This window comes from Pinus tabuliformis, chromosome 2_2 (assembly GCF_031772625.1).
Source record: "Pinus tabuliformis cultivar Carrire ecotype Pingquan chromosome 2_2, CPIR1, whole genome shotgun sequence".
NCBI lineage: Eukaryota > Viridiplantae > Streptophyta > Pinopsida > Pinales > Pinaceae > Pinus > Pinus tabuliformis.
This window is the reverse complement of record NC_142300.1, coordinates 281,307,671-281,330,128: the sequence shown is the minus strand read 5'-3', so window position 1 is coordinate 281,330,128 and position 22,458 is coordinate 281,307,671. Positions and strand designations below refer to the sequence as shown.

General features: G+C 33.7%; 1 long non-coding RNA gene and 1 pseudogene across 1 annotated transcript; one reads left to right on the top strand and one right to left on the bottom strand.

Annotated features, from left to right (window-relative positions):
• Positions 1-18,877: 18,877 nt before the first annotated feature.
• Positions 18,878-19,808, bottom strand: LOC149192409 (non-specific phospholipase C2 pseudogene; annotated as a pseudogene).
• Positions 19,809-21,380: 1,572 nt separating this feature from the next.
• Positions 21,381-22,223, top strand: LOC149192408 (uncharacterized). Its single transcript, XR_016254884.1, has 3 exons — positions 21,381-21,494; positions 21,650-21,718; positions 21,794-22,223. It is a non-coding gene; the product is annotated as an uncharacterized LOC149192408 (long non-coding RNA).
• Positions 22,224-22,458: the final 235 nt, after the last annotated feature.

Sequence of the window (22,458 nt, the reverse complement as noted above, 5' to 3'; positions counted from 1 at the left end):
ACAACAACAAATGAAGATATACCTTTGAAAAATCCATTTATTTGGCCACAAAATGTGTCAAATGAACATGAGGAAATAAACATTGTTGAATAGCAACAATCTCAAGGTATTATTACTTCTTCACAAGCAAAGGAAAGAGAGATGTATATTGGTTCCAAAATATCTCGTGCACAACATGAAGCCATGGAAGAGCTTTACAGGGGTTCAGTACAGGATATTAAGGAGGGTTGCATGATCGCAGTGCTAGCAGATGGAGATCTCAATGGCTATCCATTATGGGTTGCTAAGGTTATAAAGGTCTTTACAAAAAATGAGGATGTTACAGGTGTTGAAGTACATTGGTATGCCACAAATACACACCCATTCAATGGTGTGTATAAGCCAAAGGTGGTAGTTAACAAAAAAAATGGTGGAAAGAGAAAAAGAAAGGGTACAAATATAAATCGTCACCGCATAGACCTCCTAAAATTGGAGGATGTTGACATACTTGTTTATGACTTCAATTTAACAAAGAGAGGAAATCTTCACTTCAAGATGATAGAGATTTTGAAAAGGTTGAAGGAATAGTGTTGAGATGGGAGTCTGCTGAAGCCAATTATATATCCAGAAGAATTTTGAAACCTGAAATGGTGGGAATACATGTGGACTCAGATGGGGCACTAGTTGATGAAAGAGAAGAATATGGAACATCTTCGTCTACATCCAATCATTCATATGAAGTTGTGAATTCTGATGGTGTGCAAGAAAATATGAGTGATTTTGAATAATTGTCTAAGACATTTTATATAACTGATGTTTGCATCGTATCTTGAAATAAAAAAATTTGATTTCCATATGGTATTAAATCAGAAGTTATGAGTCATTTTTATGTTGTTAGATCATATGTCTTAATTATGATGATTTTTATTGTTTAGAATATCTACAATGCAACAATAAATTAGAGATATAATGTATGTTTCATTCAATATACAAATAATGACATTTTGATTAATTTAGTCATGTAATTTGTTCATAATGTCATGGTTTTTTAATTCTATGGTTGAAAAAATTCCAATTTTTTTTGTATCTTTAATGTTGTGGTTGAAACCCGGATGCGGGTGTTAGCACAAGCATAAATGCTAGGCCACATGGCCAGCAAGTGTTGCCACGAGCCAGCGCGTGGAGGGATGTAAGGGACGCCGCCGCAGGCATAAATGAAGGGGCTCCCGTTCAAATGCCTTAATCGCATTAATGGAGGTAGGCTGTGAGGGCAGAGCGCATTCATGGCGCTCAGGTTTCAAGAGCCAGCTGATGAACTTAAGATGGGGGAAAGGGTGGAGTTACGCCATTCTCAGCAAGACAAGCTCGCTGCGCAGACGTGCCGGGACATTCTCTGCCTCCAGGCAGACGCTGAGGACTCTGAATCTTCTGCATCGCAAGGGAGAGATAGCAAAGCACCATCTGCAGGTGTTAAGAATTGGAACCTTGCATTGGAAGCTCTGTTTCGAGCAGCCAATCCCATTGCCAACATGGCCAGAACGAGAGAACGGCAACCGTGTAGGCGTGGAAGCTCCTCTCGCCCTCCAGCAGCGGATGCCCACCACCATTGTTGCTGCTGCTACTGTTATAGAAGGGCAGGAACTCCCCACCTGCAAGCAACTCAATTCTTGGATTCGAGCAACCCAAGTGAAGGACGGCCAAAGCTTCCAGCATTTGGCACCGCAGTGTTCAATTTGGGAAGTCTCAGTGCCCACATTTCAGTCCTCTTCATCAGAGACGCAGAGGAGGACAATGCTGGGTCGAGCAGCAGCGAATTGCCCTCCGAGGACCAGGTGGGCATGGCTGAGGAACGAGCGAGAGACGCGACTGGGAAGGCACCCGTCCAAACTCAGACGCAGGAGGCGTCCACATCCAGAGCGGGAGAAGTACGAGCAGAACCTCAGAAAGAATATGGATGGGTCCCGATTGTGGAAATGGATCCAGAGGAATTGGAACCAGAGGAGTAGCAGACATGGGCGCCACCATCCTTCTTTTTGTCCAGGTCCTGTTCTGAGGTCTTCTGTCTCGGTCGCTTTCTATGCTTGGGATAAAATATATGTTTTTATATGGGTCTAGTAGTCTGTCTGCAGGTCTTTCTCTGTTTTGGTTTCAGTTAGCAAGTATTTTCTGGGCGTTTGCACATGTCCACGGTCGCCCCTGCGAGGGTAGTATTTTGAGTCACAGCCCCTGCGAGGGCAATGTCAAAGTCAAAAGACGATTTCTGATGAGTTTTGAGGCAGCCTGGATACATTTAAATGCTGAAGCCAGCTGCCAACCCACAGTGCCACAGATGGCCATGGGAAACTAGTTTCACTGCATGTAATGTTATTTTGTACATAATATAATTACCTAGCATAGTCTTACTGAGAAAAAAAAAATGTTGTGGTTGAAAACAATTAGAATTTTAGCAATCTTTAGTGTGATGTTATTATATGTTTAACAACATGGATGAAAACTAATATAATTTTAATGTATTTTAAATCCCATTATTTTATCTTTATTGTCATTACTAAAACTTGTTGAATTTATACATAGGAAAGAAAAATGTTATTCTACCAAAAACATTACTGTGTTTTTTTCCTCATAAACAACTGTTTTTTTGCAGATAAAAATTTGGTTTTACTGGAATTTTTTTAAAATGTTGAAAATTGACCCTAAAAAAAAGAACCATCATTCCAGTGTCAACACTTTTCATTTTCAAGATGTTTTTTGCACAATTTTTGCACGAAAATTTCGTTTTCGTTGCCATTTTTAAAACATGTATAAAATTGACCCTAAAAAAAAACCATCGTTCGAGTATACACACTTTTTGTTTTTATCACTGTTTTTGATGTTTTTGCGGGGTTTTTTAGCCAAAGATCCTATTTTGAGTTTATAGTTCTCATTTCAAAGTTTACATTGTTTGCAACAAAAATGGTCATTGGTGAGGGTCATGCTTATGATGAACCTTTAAGGTTCGTCACCAATGTTGCAGATGGTGATGTACTTAAAAAGTTATTGTTGTAAGTGCATATAGTGATGTTCCTTTAAGGTTTGTCGCCAAAGCCATTTTCAATGACACTTTTGGTGAGGGTTGTTAAAGGTCCATCACTAATTCTCTCTTTGGTGACACTTTTAGTGATGATAGTTTCTTTACCCTCACCAATGCTCTTTTTGGTTACTTATGGTGACGATAAAAAAAAATTCATTATCATTGATCATTCCAATACGTTTTTGGTGAAGCTATGTGAATGTTGACTGTGGACAAAGGTGTCTTCCCTAGGCCTGGTGCACTGGCCTTGAACAAAAAAAAGCAAAGGGCACAATTTCTTCCTTAAAGTAATTGAATGATAAGATAAGGCCTACCTGGAATCTGTCGCAAGCTTCGCTCCTTCCTCGGCTTGTACGCTCCAATCCTAGCTTTGATCGCTATAATTAGAACCTGCATAATCAAACAAGACAAGCCAAATATCTACAACATATATGTAGCATAATCCAATCACTTTATTAAATAGATTAACATGGTATTAAAATACATGAAATCATAACATCATATATAGGAAAATAATCTACTCTTTGTATTAATAGAAATAGAGAGAGTTACAACCAAAAATAGGAGTTGATCTTGTAAAAGAGCTCCCCAAGTTGACTTGTCCTTTCCTTGCCACAAAGTATGCCTCTATGTCACCCTAATGCATGGAATAATGACTCTCAAAGCAACAACATGAGGGTAGAATCAATCTCCAAAATCCAACCCCTTGCCCATGGATGGTTGTAAATATATAGATGAGGGAGGTAGTTCATGAATTCTTATCCATTTACCAATCTAGGCTTGAGATCCAAAAGTGATGGGAGGATGAGCTCAAGGGATAAGATGGTGATTTCTCCAAGGTGGAATCAAGTAGGATTTGAATGTTTATCCAGGGTAAATGGTTAAAAAAACCTCAGGAAGCTTCGAGATTCTTTTTATTTTTCCCGAATTTCTAGAATCAACGCACCCCCAAGACTGAGCAATCTACTAGTGATCAGCGCAAGTGCAAAGAGGGTCAACCTGGTTGCCAACGTTGGTCCCTAAAGCACCAAAGTGCACTGGACCTTAAAAGCTTGGGAATTCAACAATTAAGAGAAGAAACTCAGGTATTTAGCAGAGTCAGGATTAGGGCTTTGTGTAGGGATGATTAGAATATGTTGAAGGATGTGAATTTATCTTGTTTGAAGGTCTATTGACCAAATGCGACAAAATGGATGATAATAGATTGCCTCCTAAAGTGCAAAGTCAGAAATGACAACTGATGATTGAAGTGTTTTACCTTGTGACAATTTAGGATCAAGAAAAACCAGTAAGATCATTATTTGTTATAATACATTTACACCATGATATCTTTGTTGAGGGAGGCATACCCATGCTTGGCACATAAGCTAACATTACATGTACAATGACCAAAAGAAATGTCCATGGACAACTGATAGTGGACCCATGACTGGATGACTGTCTATATGATTATAGCCATCATAAATTGTGATCTTCTGTTAATCCTGAAAGTTCATCTTGAATGGATGAAACTATATCTGAGGTCTTCTATCTCATTCACACATTCAACCAATGCACGAGTCTAACCATGCAAATCAATGAGCTAAATTCGAACATGGTAGACACCATCTAATTACTGAACAATGATGTAAACCATTAACAAACACAAGAGAAACCACTCATAATGTTAATGGCTCTCAAGGTACTCTATTACAATATTTATGATGTGAATGAATGAATTGATGTCGAACACCACACCGAATATCTCGGTCGAAGGCCAATGATGTAAACATGTCTTTGAGAGCGAGGATACTTTTCATTGATGTATGCAAGCACCAAGGTACCAAAGGGATGTTTCTAATTCAACTTCCGAGATAATGAGCTGACGTTGACATGAAGCGACCCATCGCAAGAGGGCCTTCATGTATCCCCCATCAACGACACGAAATATGTATGATTATTTGAGACAAATTGATAATAATGATGTTGATATAGAACTCGATCAGGAAAGGTAGACATGGAATGAAGGCTTAAGAGTATTGTAGCAGATATTTACAGAATGAATTCTCTTGAACAAAGTTGTGACACTGAAATGGAGTTGGCAACATTGACCCAAAACCAAAATGGAGGTTTTTAAAAGGTATGAAAAACCAAAAGATAAGAAGATATCCCAACCAAAAAACCACGGAGATGAAGTGGAAGAGTGTCATGTTCAAGAGCAACTTGCTGCAATTAACAAGTGGAGTGTCCCATTTTCCCAATTCCCTAACCATTATTGGTCAATACCTATTTATTTTTGACAATATTGAGGAGTATAACATATGCTTGATTTTTAAGCTCATCCTTCGGATGAATCCCTCTGAGAATATTTAACGAACCTAGAGAAGGAGTGGCTCGGTCCTCTCATGATCAACGAGTCCATATTTGTTTAATGTTTTAACAAGTACAGGGAAGGTGAAAACTCTTCATTTTTTTCCATGTTTAGAGAGTTTGAAAAAGAGGCGAAAAAGAAAACTCCAAAGGTTCATTTTCACAAATAGTCTCTTGAGTCTAAAAAGGCAGAACACGATAGTTAGGAGAACCTCTTAGCCATGTTTTACTAAGTATTCCTTTTTCGTAAGTAGTCTATCTCAGCCTGGAAAAGCGTTAAACTTATACTGACTGGAGGTCTTTTCATTTACTTTAACGAGTTCATAAAGACAAGTGTTCAAGAATCTTTTCATATTTTGGGAGTCTGAAAAGAGTTGAAAGAGGAGTCCAAGGGGGTTCTTTTTTCGTAATTTTACAAAGCCCGAAAAAGTGATAAAAGTTTACTCTCGGTCATAATGATATTATTCCATTCAAAACACGATATACTTTATTAAACAGCTATCGACCTGTTCAAAACACCATCAAATACATTAAAAATTCTCGTTTCATGATGAAATTAAACTGTAACTAGGTCAAAACATTAAATATGAATAAAATAATGGAGAAATGACCGTAAATATCTAAAATGACAATTCATTTTTACCATTTGACATTGGAGCTCTGAGTGTTTTTTACCCTTGATCTTCTGTAGTTTATTGTGGTTAATCTGAAGGATCATTTCAGGGGTCGTTGCTTCCAGGTAGGAGCTAAGACCTTTGTCTTTCTTTTCATGGTGGCATTTTGCAGTTTCATGCAAAATTTTTGGGTTTTTGGAGGCCCTAGGGCACAAGTATTTCTCCCCTGCATCAATGCACCCCTAGAAGGTCAAAAGGTGTGTTGATACTAGATACTTAACACTGGAGGAGCACTGCAACACACTGTCCACCCTTACATTGGGCGCAAAACCCAAATTTGTCCCACTAGTTTCTCTAAAAATTTATCATGTTTTTTTGCATGAAAATGATCAGAAAATGAATTGGTTTATTTTTTAGTTTTTTCCCTCTTATGTGGTCGCTTTGGAAGGTTCCCTATTCTAGAGCGACCCCTGGAAGCTTTCTGCTCCTAAGTATAAGCTCCCTTTGGGTCAGTTTACAGGGTTCAATTTAGTTTCTAAAAAGCCTTGCAGGTACCTTAGCTTCATGGCCAGCGCTACCTTTGGTAAAGGTAAGGTTTCCCGGGGATCTCATGACCAAGGTAAACAGATTAAAACATATCCTACAACCAGTCAAGTTAGCGTATCAGTCGGTAAAGCCCGTGGGCATAAGTCGACATCCTGAGTCATTAATGAAGCGACCCGTGCATACCATGCGAGTAGCTCTTCCCAGGTCCATACGCTCATTGCATAATGGAAAGAGGAGCTTAATCTAAAAGCAGAAATTATTGATATTGATTTGGATGATTGGTAGACTCTGGTGCCCAACCTCGATCATTCTCGGGGAATATCCTCCCAATAATAGTTCATTTGTACTGGAGGATGAAGAACCTCCTAGTTAAAGCCCTAGAACAAATCCCTTCAGGTGTGCCCTCGTCCTCTCATGGGTTCCCAAATTACCACAAGGAGTTTCGGAAGATACAAATTTAATTGCAACAACAGAATGGTCGTTTCAGTCGCATCAAGAAAAATATTCCATGCATCCCTCAAACTAAGCTCCCAGGCTCTACTACGAAGGACCCCACTCCTCTTGACTCAGCTGATGATGAGTAATTTGATGGTGTATCCCTTGTTTTGAATTTTATTGTATGCAATAGTCTCATATTTTTCAAAATGTTTACAGTTTTGTTTATAGTTATCTAGATTGTAGGAAATATAAGGACACTTAGACTTATTTAGCGTGGCATACAATTTTTCTTTTGGATGGCTTATCATGTCATTAGGTGGTCAACAGACCTAGATTCCCTTTGGGCAAGTTGAGGCCACCTAACCATCTAGAATTTGGATATAACCTTTCTCTTTTTTGACAAAAACTGAATAGAAAAGTCCTACCAAGCTTACAAAAAAAATATATTAATTTAAACAACTTTCATTCTTTTATATAAACAAATAATATTTATAGAATTTATTTAGAAAAAATGAACTATAAATTATAAAAACTAGTTTATAATTCAAACATAAAATACACAATATAAATCAATTTAGTGACTTTCATAATTATAGTATAAATGTATATCATTATTTTATTTAATTTTCATTCGCCTCCTTAAATATAAGGTTCGACTTCATATTTTACTATCTATATCAAAAGCTAATCGTAGTCATGACCATACAATCATACCCTCATGTTTTTTCCCTTTAATCTTAATTTCTCTCAAATGTCAACTCACCTTTAAAATTATCCATTCATAATCACGACCATATAATCACACCCCATGTTTCTCTCTTTAATTGTAATTTCTGAACTGACTTTCAAAATTGTCCATTATTGAAGTATTTATCACTATAAATTGTTTCTCTACATCTATGGAGAACAAATACTTTGATTCATGTTTCACCTTTATTATTTTATTGTTAAAATTGGCAACTAGGGCCAAACTCCACATGGGTTATCTTATTTATGACAGCTAATATTTTTCTTGGATTCATTTCTTCGAGAGGTGTAATATTGATCTAAAGATCATCCAATTCTGACATGTACAAATGAAGTTATGAATTTATTTTGATTATAGTCAAATTGTCAAGGTCGGCCAACAAACTCATGTAGGCTCAGAAGCTCAACAATCATTTCTATTCATCCTCAACATTACATATAAATAGAAGGTGACCTAGCCTCATTTGAACACACTCATCTTCACACTTCTCTCTCTCTCCTCATTGATTGGGTATGTAATTCTAGGCCTCTCTCTCTCCCTCTTCGAAATTTTAGGAGAGTGAAATTTCAGGAGAGTGAAATTTCAAGAGGTTGAAATTTTAGGAGGCCAAAATTTCACGACAGAAAAAATTCAGAAGGACAAAATTTCAAGAGACCAAATTTCTGGATAGTTTGACCAAGCGTTGACCAACATTCATTGACCTCCTTGGACTACGTTTTTCTGAGGGCTATCTCTGTTTGGGCAGGCCACATTTCTGGGCACAAAAATTGAGGTTAAATGTTGACTGTTGACCAACGTGACTGCAGCTAGGGTTGATCGCAGGTGGGTTGTTTGACTAGACTTTGATTGGGCTAAATTTGATTATTCTGAGGGTTGTTATATCTTCCTGTTTGGAGGCTAAAGATTGACTAAAGTTGACCGATTTGCTGAGGGTCAAATCTGCCCTGTTGACGAGCATTGACTTTCTGGTTAAGGCTCTTTTGCTACTGTTATAAATTATCATATTTGTAAATTGTATTATCTCTCTCTACTGAACTATTGAAGACTAAAAGATGATCTGATCAAGGGTTTCCTCACATTGGGGTTTGTCCCTAGCTGGTGCCACATCTTGTGTCCTCGTTTCTTGGCTTGTCTTCTACTGTTTATGTTTATGTTTGATTTGCATTGTACTATCATGTTGATGTGATTGCTAATCTGAATATTGATACTGGGCTAATAAATAAATTTAAGTAAAATTGCTCCAAATCATATAACATACCATTGTTGCCTAAAATTAACATTTACATAAACTTATGTGCATTGAAGTTTCTCTTGCAATTTAACAATTACAATAGCTTATCTGCTACTCCCAAGCATTACAATTGTTGAAGTTGTGAAAGGAACAAATATCTAGCCATGGAAATCTTAATAAGATCTACTAATGATTGTTTATCATTACATCTTACCACTAAAAGGGCTCTTGTGTTTTTCATATTCAAGTAAGGAAAAACTTTTCCTTTGAATACAAAACCATAATGTAACATAGAGAGACCAAACTCTACAACAAAATACAACATATTTGTAATTCAAAATCTAAATTTAGTTTTAATTATCATTGTACAACAAAATATAAATTTAAAAACCTTTAGTTAATTTTACATAAATATATAATGAAAAGTTCAAAAAAACTAAAAGATAAATAGACTCCACACTATTACATTAATTTTCCTTCCATATATCTTGGTGATATTTCATGTTGGTTTTTTTTTTTTTAAACAATAATTTTATTATTATTATTATTAAAGTAAATTATACAATTAATCAATTTATAGTTATTTTTTATTACTTGAAATTTACAGTAAAAAATAGTTACTTTGATTCAAATTTTTTAAACAATTATTGATTCAAGTTTTATTAGTTTTTATAATTATATAAATTAAATTATAAATAAATATGAAAAATAGTTTTACGAGTGTATTCATACATTATAACTAACAACTAATGTTCCAACTTAGACATTTTTGTGACTGTGCAAGACACTTTGTTTTAATCACATTAAATACAAGTATGAAAATGTTTCAACTTATACTTTGTCCATTATTATGGTTATACTTTTCCCATTAAACTAAGATTAAGTATAAACTAAGGCTTATACATTACCCATTATCATGATTACATCTCTCAATCACTCTTAATGAAAATATCATTTTTTACTCTAATTTAACTATATTAAACTAAATGAGAGTACCTATAATATAACCCTTATTTAATTGTGATAATTAATTCATAACTTTCAAAATGTAATTATTAAACTAAGCCAAAAAAACAATAACTATACAACCTTATTATATTACATTTACATATTAATAATATATTTATCTTCTCCCTGATTATATCACATTTACATATTAATAATATAATCACATTTATATATTAATAATATAATCACATTTACATATTAATAATATATTTATCTTCTCCGTGAGAACGATATCAAGTTTTATAAAGTGACATTCAAATGAATATTTGAACATAACGTTTAATTAAAGGAATAAATATGTTTTTAAAAGTGTTAAAAGTAAAAATTTTCCTATATTTCTATTTATCATCATTTCGAAGAGTCCATTTATGTGTGAGGATTCTATTTAGTTGTTACGGTTGGAGTGTATTTAGTTGTTAAATATTAATATTAGAGACACCGAAAAGATATAAGATACTGCCAAAGCTATGTGAAGAGAGGATGATGTTAATGAGATTTGTCAAAGTTAGGTGAAGAGAGGATAATGGTGAATGAGATTTGTCAAAGTTAGGTTAAGAGAATATAATGGTGAATGAGATTTGTCAAAAGCATCATGAGGTTAGTGGAACAATTTTATAAATTTCGTTATAAATTATTAATCTATGTTCTTCCGGCTGTTACGACTGATGCAAAGTGTGAACATAAAAATACACAGGTATAAATGCATCAACGTAAAGTCGTCCCCTCCTTTATTCACGTTCTTGCGAGGAGCATGCCATAAGGACATAAAAATGATATGATACATTAAAATATTTGTGGAGAGTCGTTAGTTTCATCAACCGTTGGAGTACATTCTATGATTGCAACATAAACTAATTTACTTTAGTCGGTGGACAATTATTGTGTATGATTTTAGGTTAATAACAGAAGCTTTGACAGTCTTGTATAAGACGAAAAAATAAGAATTGAAAATAGCAAACAGATATGGGAAGAAGTTATATCCTCATTAAGTTGTGAATTCTTTATCCTCATAAAAATTAACACATTAATTTTCACTTTTCATAAGCAACAAAATGCATGCACATAGGTATACAAAGCAGCGTTATAAGGATTGAACTAAACCGGTTCGTTTAGACCGGCTAACTATTATGGGGTAAAAATTGGTCCGAATTGGTGATTTGAACTATTTTTGTCTGATTTGCTACGGTAAAGTCACGTAGAATGCAAATGGATTGCAATGATACATTAGATTTTCTCATGCATGAGAGTATGGAACTAGCATTTAATCAAGAGCACCAAGCCATCTATGTACCTTGATGTTAGTGGCATTGGTTGTTGAACTCCTCTATCTTGAGCTTACTAAAAAAATAGCCATCACTCAAACAAAATTTTGACTTGACATGCTATGATTTTTCTACCTTATTTTAATGCTTAGAGGGTGATATTGATGACGAAAATCCGAATATAGGTTGATGGTATGTAGGTTTTTGTTGTAATATAATTTTTTTTTGGATGCTAGAGGCCATGTGGAGTTTGTATGGTGATGTATTTAAGGTTTAAAGATGGATTGCACTCAGTGCTATTTTGGTTATGTGCACCCTTACATGCTATATAAATGAGAACTTTTGCTTATGTGTAGAAATTGTTTGGATTCATATGGATGCACATGAATATATATGTTTTTCTTTAAAATTTGAATATTTTATGTGTTTTTGGTTGACCGTTTTTTGGTCCAATTTTTTACCAATTTCCATACAGTTCTGACCCATTCCTAGTCTAGGGGGTCTACCGGTTCAATGAATGGTCTGGTTCTGATAACTATGATACAAATACATTTGTGTTCTTTCATCTCTATTACATTTCGTTGATTCAGGTAACATCCTATGAGGATGTATTCTCATATAAGTAGGTGTTTAGGTCTCCAGTTTGAACACATGATGAACAAATAATGGTTTTGTTGGAATCCGCATATTGCGATTTGTGAGAAGTAGGGATGGAATAGGATTAAAGTAACTCCCCAATGGTAGCATCAACGTTTTCAATGAGCCATTCGATTGCTTGACTCAATTGGTCGAAGCCAAGCATATCTTGAATAAAATAAAACTTCATAGGGTCCACACAGATAACTCCATTCTTTGATCTCTAGGTCTATGTGAGTCAAGTAGCATAGCATGCTGATGCTTGCTTCCTGAAGATGGAGAAATCGGTGATGCATCAAAGTCATGTGTGGTCCTTTTAACTCTAAAACCATTATCTACTTTCCTCACACCAGGAATGTTGGTCATCATCTCTACAGCGAAGTTGAATGCCTCCTCCCTTACGAAATCATGGTTTTCTAGAAAGGTATTCCTTCCCTTGTCTTTCCTTGGAGAGTCTACTCCTCTTACAAATTCTCTTCCAATGACACAATTACCTCTACCTCCCTTCAAAAACCTAAAAACAAACCAAAATGATAGTAATGTAGTGAATCCTAGAAACAAAATTAATTGACAGCAATGTCAGAAACATTCCACATGAATTATAGCTTTATTCACTTCTCAAGCTGGCCAAAATACTGAGTTAGTTTCTCACTTGCTTCGTTTGTTTTTTTTGTAAGGATGCATTGGCATAGACTTAAACCTTGATTTCATTATACGTAGTTTCTACAACAGAGGGTTATCTTGCACATAAAGGAACGAAAAAAAGTAATAATAAAAAACTGTTGTAATATCTTATATCCATCTTAACCTGAGACTAGAAATAGATGTTGATTTCAAAAACCTTTGAATTCATGATTTGACAAAGAAATAGTATTTGCATCTCAAGAGATTTGGTCCTCTGAACTCATAATATTTGCTAGTGGAATCTTGATTCATTGTTCTCCCTTTGTTCGTAAATCATTCAATAGTAATATGTAATGAGTAATAGAGCTAACATTATTTACATCTAACATCTAGCGTTTAATCACTACACCTCTCCCCCATATTGAAATATATGTACATCTATCGCCTAGTGTCTAATGCCTACACATCTCTCGTATACTGGGTTGTAGAGAACCTCTCGGCATAATAATAATTTTAATGAAAACTAGTTCCAATGACAAACACCCAATCTCTCTAAAATATTCTTTTAAAAACTACTTATAACTAGCATAGCCACATAAATTGAATGACTACTAAAAGTCCATAGGCTTTAAAATACATTAAGACATTTACCTTATCATACATACATCATACATTACTAAGATTTAAAAAGCCATAAAAATTAACGTTATTATTGTTATTATTATTTCTAAGTAAATATCCAAGCAGATCCACCCAAAGGCTGCACATCTTGTTGACTTATTAGTAGAGCCCCACCCCAAAGGCATCGAGGAGAATTAACTCCATGGTCACCTCTCATTAACGAGGTGCTTTAGTGACAAGAACTCGACCAATTGAGCTAAACCTTGGGGCTATTGTGTGTGTGTGTGTGTTGTATATATATATATATATATATATATATATAGATAAAGTAAAAATATTTTTTAGTCATAGGTGTTGTTACAATACTACAAGTTAATATCATGATTTCTTTTTAATACCATATGCCTAAAAAAATCATAACTCATATCTATATGTTTAATGTTCTTTTTTTAATTAATCAATTTAACTATAGGTACATTAAAAAGAAATAACTATTTTTGAAATAAATCTTAATCTTTAATTTATATTATTAAAAATAAAATATTATATAAATATTAAATCTCTACGTAAATAATAAGAAATAATCCTCATAAATATTTTTTTAATAAGAAAGATAATTCAATATACATGGGTTTTGAATAGCAATGAAAGATTCGAATTTGATTTCTTAATTAATGTTTTTTTATTAAAGGTTAAAAAGGTTAGGAATAGCAATTAAAAAATCAAGTTCGATTTCTGAATGCGATTATGAATTATAAAGTTAATATTATTCAAATAATGATAAGAGCCCATGAAGTTTTCCCAAAAAAAAAAAAAATATTAAATTTTTTCTAAAGATTCTAGTAAAATTGAGAAAATATTTATTTTATTTTTAATTTAATAATTTTATTAATATTTATTAGGATTTAAAGGCGTTGAAATTTATCATAATTTATTTAGTAGTTACTAGTGATGATATTGATCATTAATTTTTATTCACAAATGCAAGTTAACTCATCATTATTATTTAAGGAAAATCATACTATTTGAAATAACTCATTGGTGGTCTCTAGAAGGGTAGACTTTCACTAGTAGTTACTAGTGATGATATTGATCATTAATTTTTATTCACAAATGCAAGTTAACTCATCATTATTATTTAAGGAAAATCATACTATTTGAAATAACTCATTGGTGGTCTCTAGAAGGGTAGACTTTCACTTCTCTCATATACATTTAGATCTTGATTCGGTACCCTATCTCCCTAAATTTTAAGAGGATGAGCTTTTAGTAAATCAAAAGCAATTTTCTTTCTTTCTCTAAAACCCAAAGAAAACATTAGCCTAAACCGTATACATAAGAAAAGCTAATATTCTTTGTAATTACCTCGAACAAAAACATGTTTTTTAATAACATTTAATAAATTTTATATTTGAAACTAAATATTACTAATTATAATTTACCCTTCTATCTAAAAGTAATTAATACTAATTAACTTTTTTTGATATATATATATATATATAATATATATATATATATATATATATATATATATATATATATATATATATTTATTTATTTATTTATTTAAAGTAAAATTATTTAATTGTGTCGAGAGGCACTCTCTAGTCTAATATGGTAGAGACATTGTTGCATCATGTAATGTAATGTCATATAAACATTTTACTCAGTAAAAAAAAAAAAAAAATTAACTCGATCAAGGGAACTATGATTATGTTCTAATCCAAGGAGGAGAATATACTTCAATTGAATTCATCAAGTGCTTCAAAGCACGTGGAATTGTACAACAATACATGATACCACATACTCCACAAAAGAATGGAGTAGCTGGAAGGAAGAACAAAACCCTAGTAGAATATGCACAGAGCATGTTAAAGGGTAAAAACCTTACCAATGCCTTATGGGATGAAGTTGTTAGTACTGTTGTTTATTTGAAAAATATAAGTCCAACTAAAAGTTTAGATCATAAGACTCCTTTTGGATCTCTTTATGATTACTAACCAATAATAAGTCATTTAAGAATGTTTGGAAGCAAATCATTTTCTCATATTCTGAAAGAATACAAGAGAAAACTTGATGCAAAAGCTATCTAGTGTATTTTCATTGATCAGTGTTTAGATCATAAAGCATATAAATTGTTTGATCCCTACACACATAAAAATTTTTCAAACTGTAGAGATGTGTTACTTTATGAGCATGTAGATGAAGGTAATAAGGAGGGTAGTTATGACGCATGACATATTTCTTATGATTATGATGATGTCAAAGAGGAATCAGATGAAAAAAAAGAATAGAAAGAGTGAGTTTGAGCACTCTCCAACATGAGCGTTGTCTCATCTGAGAGTTGCAACTCATCTTCCAATAATTTGTCTTCCATAATAATTAGTTTCATCCTTAGTCTAAAAAAGAGGAGGAAGAATCTAGTGACATTGACACTTCTAGCAGCCACAACTAAAAGAAGAGAAGGGGATGATTCATCACAAAGTAGGGGAAGAGATGAAAGAAGTGAATCACCAAAGAGGTCATCATGTCAAACTCAACCAACAGTAAGGTTTGAAGATTTTTCCTTAATGACTGAAATAATGAATGTCATAGAATATTTGAAATTTGAAAAGGATAATGAGCATAAAGAATGGAGAGACACAATGAATGAAGAATATGAGTCCATAATGAAAAATGATACTTGGGAATTAACCAAATTTCGTGAAACTAAAGTACCCATATGATCCAAATCATTATTCAAACACAAATTTAATGCTAATGGAAGTTCAAATAAATATAAAGCTAGGTTGGTTGTGCAAGGTTACTCATAGAAAGAGGGAATTGATTATGAAGAAACTTTTGCACCTATAGATAAGCTAAGAACAATTAGAATAATGATTGCATTAGCTACAAAATATAAATGGAAACTACCTCGTTTAGATGTTAAATACGTTTTTCTAAATGGGGAACTAAAATAAGAATTATATCGTGTTCAATCAATAGGATTCATAAAGAAGGGTCAAGAGCGTATTGTTTCCAAATTAAAGAAAGTTTTACATTGATTAGAATATGCACTAAGATCTTGGTATGTGAAGATTGACTCTTTCTTTCTTTAGAAAGGTTTAATTTAAAGAAAGAGCAACCCTAACCTATATATCATGCCAGATTAAAAGGGGTATGTTGCTATGATTTCCTTGTATGTTAATGATCTTATTATAATAGGTAATGTTTCAAAGTTAATTGATGGAATTAAAAGAAAATTGTTACAAGATTTTGAAATGAAATACCTTGGTGAATTGCATTATTTCTTAGGTCTTGAAATATGGAGAGAAGTTAATGAGACACTGGTGACACAAACTAGATATACAAGAGAGATACTCAAAAGATTCAAAATGGATTATTGTATGGAAGTATCAATACCTTTAGAACAGAATATCAAACTCTATAGTGATGATGGGGCAAGAGAGGTGAATCGTACACTATATCGTCAATTGGTGGGAATTCTAAACTATCTCGCTGCAACCAAGCCATATGTATCATATTTAGTTAGCATCCTAAGTTAGTTCATGAATAAGCCTCTCAAAATCCATTGGAAAGCAATGAAGATAGTCCTTTACTATCTGAAAGGGATTGCTAATTTTGGTATTAAATATACAATGATTTTGATATTGAATTGGTAGAATATTTTGATTCAGATTAGGCCAGAAATCCTAATGAGAGAAGATCGAGTATTATTTTTTACTTTTTCTATACTTATTATGAGTGTGTGTGATTCAGATCAAGTATTATTTTTTTCTTTTGATATGCTTTTTATGAGTTAGGAATCTAGCCGTGTATTTGTTGAGCTTATTAATTGTTGGGAACTGAATACTGAGTGTTGTGTTTGGAAAGTCTAACAAATGTTGAGTTGGTAGGCTATTCCGATTTAGATTGGGCCAAAAATCCTAATGAGAGAAGATCAACCTCATGATATGCATTTAGTGCTGGATCCAGGATAGTGGCATGGAGCAACAAGAAACAACTAACTATTTCTTTATCGTCAACTGAAGCTATTCACGAAGCTTTCTGTAACTCTACTTGTGAAGCAATTTGATTGAGACAAGTTCTTGAAGATGTGGGAGAAGAACAAAAAATGTCAACCATTATCAAATATGATTATCAAAGCTCCGTCAAACTAGCCAACAACCTTGTATAGTATGCAAGATTTAAAGACATTGAGAATCACTCTCATTTAGTCAGGGAAAAGATATAGTCTGAGAAAATTGATGTAGTTCATTGTAATACCAATGAAAATGTAGTTGACGTCGTTATCAACCCTCTTAGAAAGGAAAATTCAAAATAAGTATGAATTAGTTAGGTGTGGGTGAGAATACATTTCTCCATTAAGAGGGAGTATCAGAATAATGGAGAATTCCATAATTAGCTAGTATTAGAGATTGTTATGTTTGTTAGAATTTTGTTAGGACTAATTCTCCTAATTAGTACTTATTAATTTTCAAATCTCATATTCTAAGATTCTATTCAACTATATTATAATTTTATATATGTACTTGATTGTTGGCTTGATGAATTTAAGAGTGAGTGTGAGCAATCTCCAACATGAGAATTGTCTCACCTCAGAATTGCAACTCATCTTCCAATTATTTTCTCCCATAATAAAATAGACACATACAACTTACCACTTTGATGTGACAAAAAAGTTTACAACTAATATATATATATATATATATATATATATATATATATATATATATATATATATATATATTCTAACTTATTAATATATTAATTATTTATCTAACTTATTAATATATTAATTATTTATCTTTCCTTAATTTTATCCTAATTATCCTTAATACTATATTATTATTCCTCTACTACCATCTTACTCTCATTATTATTATTTCCTAAGTGTGAATTTGCTTTATTTTAATAATTTTCTAACACTCATTTTGTGACTTTTTGCTCCTTACTTGATCAGATTGTCTCCATCTTATAAACCATATTAATTGGTTCGAAACAAATAATACTCTGAGATCATACACTTATGTATAATAAAAAAGTATATCTTGCCTATTATATTTATATATATATATATATATATATATAGTTATATATATAGTTATATATTTTAATTAGAAAAATTAAATGAGAAAAACTCCAAAAAAAATTCCAAAACATCTCACTAAAAATAACTCATATATATATAGGATCCATCTCTGTGAGAAGATCATCGAGGATGAAAACCACTTCCTCTTAGCGTGGTGTACGCACATTAGATCTCAATTTCATAATCTTTGTCGCAACACTGACCTTCCTAGCCTTTACCGCTCAAAATTATAGTGAGCTTGGAAGGCTTCTCTCCAAGCTTTTTGAGTGTAGGAATAAAATCTTAAATCAAACTAAATAATTTGTTTCTTTAGGTCCAATAAACCAAAGTTTGGTCTCCATGGACATCAACCACCATCATCATCCTAAACAATGATTAAATCTCATTAAAACACTTTAACTTTAAATAAAGACAAATTTAATTTATTTATTTTCAAATTAATTCTATATAATAAATAAATGTTCCAAATATTAGATAAAATATACAAATAGAACCAAACTAATATTAAGTCAAACTCCACGATAGTCCGGGTACTCATTTCATATGTGGTCCATAGTTTTATTCCAAACTAATGAAAAACATCCTAACAAAATATTGAAGAATTATTCCACACATGATCAAAGCTTAATTATCTGACGCAGAAATGTTGTTTGCAATGACTACTCTCTCGTCCAAAGCAAACAGGAGGACATACTTTCCAGAAACGCCCGAATTGACGAACCAGTGGATGACACTTCACCCGCTGTAACCTTCACAATCTTTTCTCAATCCTTTTCACCGTTTTTAATGGCAGTCTTACCCGCTTCAAGGAAGCGTTTTACAGCACGCTCGACATATAAACTGCCTTCTGCCACGTTCATTTTCTTAGAGAGTTCGTCTGGATAGCTATCCAGTGTGTGATCTCCGTTCAGTTGAGCTGCCAGTTGCACCAATTCCACCTGAAAATCATTCAACGCGGCGTCTTCCTTCGCCTCCGTTTGTCTCAGCTTCGTTGGTTCGGACATCTTATCTAATCTCACAACATCAAATCCAAATACCCAGAAAAAAAAGGAAAAAAAAAAAAAAAGGTTATGACCTTCTCACAATTCAATCTTAAAACTTTGGTCTTAATAGTACAAATATGGACAAGAAATAAATAGCTGGGCAGTCTGTTCGTGGGCTGTCCCGGAGTTGTAAAATGCCTTCGAAAGTGCCGGCCCAAGCGTCTCTCTTTGTCAGAAACTCTGATTTCAGATTAAAGATTTTCTTAACAGTTGCAGGGATGGACGAATGCTCAAACTCAGAGGAAGGATATGGCCCATTTGGCCCATGTACCACTGCAAAATTTATTACTATAATACATCAATCTTCGTATTATTAATTACAATCGTTTATGTACCAGAAAATGATGGCTTTCTACGAATAATTCTGGTCACAATGTGTCTTTTAAATAATTTTCAATTGTTCTCCAGCTGCTCAAGAAAGAAAAGACAACTAACCTTTTCCTTTGTTGATCGAAGGGGAAACCATGATAGTAGGTACATGGACGCCCCATCTGTCGAATTTGAAGTAATAAGGCGCCGGTCCAACGATATCACATGGGGAGGGCATTAGAATTAGGATTTTTGCATTTTTCGTTTCTCAATTAGTGTTGGGGTTTTGGATAATATGAAATATTCTTGGAATCAGGTTAGGGTTTTGAATAATATGAAATATTCTTGGAATCTCACAAGTGACTGTGTCACCTACTTAGTAAGGTGATCAAAGCATAAGTAAATTAATAGTAGGTATAACTTCCTAGAATGGATTATTATTGATATGATTTCTAGAAGAGTAGAATAACAATAGAGGCAGGGCAACTTTGTTTACAAAATTTTGACCCCATAAACAATCACTTAATGGAGAAATGGCCTTCTAAAGTTTCATGACCAAAATCACCAAAATAAGATCTAACCTAAAATGAATTGGAAATGGCCTTTTAAAATTCCATGACCCAAATCACCAAAATAAGATCTAACTTAAAATGAGTTGCCCAAGTCCGTGAGTCTATATTTCCCCTTAAAAAGTACCAAAATAGATGACAAACCATATAGTGATTCATCTCATATCAACATAAATAAAATAGATGAAAAAAATGAATTAAAAGAAAGCCATAGTTAGTAGGGAGGAAATCAGTTAGATATGAGTTTAGGGAGGAGGAGAAGGAAAACACCAAAGAACAACCAATTGAATTAAAAGAAAGTAATAGTAGGGAGGAAATCAACAAGATATGAGTTTAAGGAAGAGGAGAAAGAAAACACCAAAGAACAAAGAAAATAAGGAAAAAATTTAAAAATAAAAGATATATAACGATATGATTTAATATGAGGTTTGACTAAATCTTTAAATTTATTTTCATAATTAATATTACTAAATTACTTTTAATTTATAAATTATTATAATAGGCTAAATGTCACACACTCCCATATACTAAGTAATTTTTTTTTTTAATATTACATGGCAATCTTTTATCTTAACACTAAGATATGGTAAATACATGGGTTCATATAAAACATGTAAATTACATTACCTGATTTTAAACTATAAACTTATTACACAAACAACGGACTTCCAATATCTATATATAAAAAGGTGGCGGCATAAATTAAAGATGATAACATGCATATGTGGCAAGTATATAGTTGCACGCATCACTATTAACCCTGGTTGATTGACGAAGTTATATGATTATACATATGTGCATAGCGTTAATTACATAACCCCTTAGCAATTTCCGCCACTACGAAGCCTTCGGCTTACATGCAATGCACAGAATTCAATTATCATTAAATGGCAACAGCTACCATTCGGATTTTTCCATATCCCGAACTTACCTGCATTCAATACATTCGTCCGGCCTCTGCATTTGGTACCAACTGTTCAAACCTGCGTCGTCCATTTGGCAAGGTGGACGGTTGTGATGGCACTTGGCCATGTGCTCCCGGAGCGCGAGGTGATACAGTCTGGCTTCTCGGTGATGTTTGGTTTCGCACCCATCTCCACCGACTATCGAACGGTGAACAATGCATATGGCAGATCAACAGAGGAATTCATGCCACGAATCGATCATTGGTATGGAAGGTTTATAATCCTATCCCCTTTCTTTCGGGTTCTATTGTTCATTTGGTCCTGCGATGAGTGTGATGTAGCTCTGAGTTCCTGAATAGTTCTTATGCAATTTACAGCTGCTGTCAGGGTTATGAAACGGTTCAGGTATGCGTTCCATTAGAGTTTGCAATGCTTCAATGTTTACTAGCGGTAATACGCCATTTCTCCTCATATCTCTAATTATTACAGTCCCTTTGTCTGTCACGATTTCCAGCTATTACTTATCGGTTTTGGTTTTTATAATGCTACTGTTCCATACTGCATTTCGTTCTCAGGTTTTCTTAACTAATGGTTTTCTGGTTCAGGTAAGAGGCTGCCATCGCACATTGAGGGCAAGGGTAACCTCCAACATGTTGTCGGCCGCCCTTAACCAGGTATGCCCATTACTGTAGGTTATTTTCCATTCTCAACAATCGAACCGAAGTCTGAATCCGGCTTCCCTTGATCAGGGTTGTCAGACTTTGACTGTTTCGATTCAGATTCCGCATATACCAGGGTTCTCTGGCAATGAAACGACTTCTAACCTTGCTCAAGCGGGACTCCATTGTCGAGAAGCACAGCACTCCGAGCTTCGATGGATTAGTTCAGGAACTATTTTAGCATGTTTATTTTAAGCTTTAAGCCATCTGGCTCATTATGTCTACAGACAAATATTTATGAACGAACTTAATGTTTGACTCTGACATAGATTGCTCTATTAGTTTCTTGTATAATGAGGTTACCCCTTTAAGTTTGGTTTGTTCCCATTCTCTTGTTTACAGTCCTCTCGGACGGGTTTTATCCTCTGTTTCCTAGATTTATATTCTGAGCTTTCCACACAGAATGTTTAATATACAGCTATACATTTTCATTATGATACATTTTGGTTTGTTTATGATACCCTGCGGCTCGTTTTCCTTTCCGTTCAACTGTATAGCTAGGGGTTTATTTGTAAGTCGGTCTGAAGAATGCATACACCATGGTTAACATACTATTCTGGTCATATATATTATTTATTTGTTGGACGGTCAATACGTTTGCTCTGGATATGTATTCTGTGCATGCAAAATTGCAGAGTTTGATTTCATAATGTATAAGGTTCTTGTCGTTCTCCGGCTCCGGCTATCCGAGTCCA